This window comes from Leptonotus elevatus, chromosome 10 (genome assembly GCF_054856555.1).
Source record: "Leptonotus elevatus isolate MCC_2025b chromosome 10, RoL_Lele_1.0, whole genome shotgun sequence".
In the NCBI taxonomy this organism is placed as follows: domain Eukaryota; kingdom Metazoa; phylum Chordata; class Actinopteri; order Syngnathiformes; family Syngnathidae; genus Leptonotus; species Leptonotus elevatus.
This window is the reverse complement of record NC_141248.1, coordinates 25,203,259-25,205,642: the sequence shown is the minus strand read 5'-3', so window position 1 is coordinate 25,205,642 and position 2,384 is coordinate 25,203,259. Positions and strand designations below refer to the sequence as shown.

Here is a 2,384-nt window from a genome sequence, read left to right as displayed (position 1 = left end):
CTCTTGCAAGGTGGAAAGTCGCATGTAGTGATAGTTGAAAAAAGGTCACTTCCTGTTGATATTAGGTGACTTCTGGGTCACTTCCTGTTGAAACAGGTCACTTCCTGTTGATATTAGGTGACTTCTGGGTCACTTCCTGTTGAAACAGGTCACTTCCTGTTGATATTAGGTGACTTCTGGGTCACTTCCTGTTGAAATCACCTCACTTCCTGTTGATATTAGGTGACTTCTGGGTCACTTCCTGTTGAAAATGTCACTTCCTGTTGATATTAGGTGACTTCTGGGTCACTTCCTGTTGAAACAGGTCACTTCCTGTTGATATTAGGTGACTTCTGGGTCACTTCCTGTTGAAATCACCTCACTTCCTCTGTCACCTTACCGTAACAGGTGTCGTAATCCCTGCCGTTGATAGTCAGTAGGGGGTGCTGCAAACAACTTTTCCTGAAATCGAAAACAACCTCTTGAATTTTTCACCACGACGCAGTTGCTTTTGTGCCCCTGGACCAGTTTTTCCCGTAAGTTTGTTAGCATCTCTTTTTGTTTGTCACTCAGCTGTTCCATCCTATTTCCACATGACAACAAGCATCTTGGCCTTTTATGCTAATGTAGCATCTTGCATGCTAGCTGTCGGAGATGCTCGACGAGTAGCATGTTATTGGACTTTTGTTGACTTGTTTATTGCAGCGCTCAAGATGCTCGTTATGATGTTGTTTTGTCGTTAACGGGGTGACAAAGTAAAGGAAGAGCTTCTTAAAAGCAAAAAAAAAAAAAAAAAAACCTGACGCTAAACACATTCAGCCCAAATTAGCCACGACGGACGCACCGGGAGTTTGACATTTGCGAGGCGCTCTCATGGTTAGCGCTTTATAATTTGAGTGTCTTAAAGCTGGGGGGGAAAAACGAGCGTCGACAAACACGTTTCATCTGCGGACTTGACGGTTTAAAAACAGAAGAAGAGGACGAGGACGGAAGTGGGCATGAAAAGGAAAGATATTATAAAAGGAGAGCGAGAGACGCTTAATTCATCAAGGCGGCATTCATCCTGTCAAGCCTTCTTTTTTTTTCCCAGGACGGCGCCAGCAGCCTGTGATTACTCGCCGACATTCCCAGGCAAAAAGACAAAAGCCCGTCGGGCAATTTGACGTCGAGATGACGACGAGGTAAATGGCGGCTCGTCCCGGACAGGCGCCATGACAGCTGTCACTTTCACTTTCACATCACTGCCATCAGGCGGAAGTCCGTCTTCACATTTCAACACTTGCTCCGTCCCAAATGGTTGTCTTGCGACTTTTGGATTGGCTAACTTCCTGTTCAATTTGGGACGTGTGTCCTTGAGACTTTTTAGTGGCTCTTGTTATGATAGACGTGTCCACCACACGTAATTGTGTCCATCAGTGCAACTGGTGTCAAGGACAGTTTGTTTTTCTCAATTCCGTTGTTGTGCATGTCGTTTTGAAGGTGGAAGTGGTGTCGGAGGTATCGCAAGGCATTCGATCCACTTTTTTGATCTGCGTTGGCCAGCGCGGTCGCCGTCGTCCGTCTTGGAAGAAGCGGGAAGAAAGCCAAAGTTGAAGTGCGCCTTTGTGGGGCGAAAAAGACAAAAAGTTGTGCGGCGAGCGAGGCCCGCTTGGAAGCCCGCCTGCCTTCTGTGATTGGTCCCCGGGGCCTGCCAATCACAGCGGGGAAGTCAGGTGTGACCGGCCTTGTGTCTTTGTGATTGACAGCAGCTCCTGCCAATTAGACGGCCAGCGCGTCCACGCACGCACGCACGCACGCGTACACACAAATACACGCACGCGTACACGCACGCACACACACAGTTGTCAATGTTGCTGTCTGCCTGTAAAAGTCATCTGGCTGCCATGGACATGCATAATGTCCACTATTGTCTCTCACCATGTCCCATCAATTGTTTTCCATAGTGTCTTCTTTATGTCTCATTTTCCACATAATGTCACATTTTGGCCCATAGTTAACGATCATGTTCTTTTACGTCCCATTTTGTCTTATATTGTCCTTTATAATGTCCCATTGTGTTCATTATGTCCCACCACAACCTGTGATACTCCCATTATTTCTGCTATGTCCCTTTGTGTCTTGTTTTGTCCCATGGTGTCCCCTATAATGTCCCATCATGTACAGTAATATAATCTCCCTTTTCTCACCATGTTCCATAAATATACAATTCTAGCAATAATTATCTCTTGTAATGTCCCATTATTTGTCCCATTATTTGTCCTATTGTGTCCTGTTAAGTCTCATAGCATCACTGATGGGATCAGAGGTATTACTTTTAACTGGATAAAGTCCTATTTATCAAATAGGAAACAGTATGTCCAGTTGGGGCAGCACAGGTCCATGTGTAGAAATATCATATGTGGAGT

General features: G+C 45.6%; 1 long non-coding RNA gene across 1 annotated transcript; it reads left to right on the top strand.

Annotated features, from left to right (window-relative positions):
* The first annotated feature begins 330 nt into the window (after positions 1 to 330).
* Positions 331 to 2,178, top strand: LOC147167765 (uncharacterized). Its single transcript, XR_015096370.1, has 3 exons — positions 331 to 515; positions 1,070 to 1,160; positions 1,459 to 2,178. It is a non-coding gene; the product is annotated as an uncharacterized LOC147167765 (long non-coding RNA).
* The last annotated feature ends 206 nt before the right edge of the window (positions 2,179 to 2,384 follow it).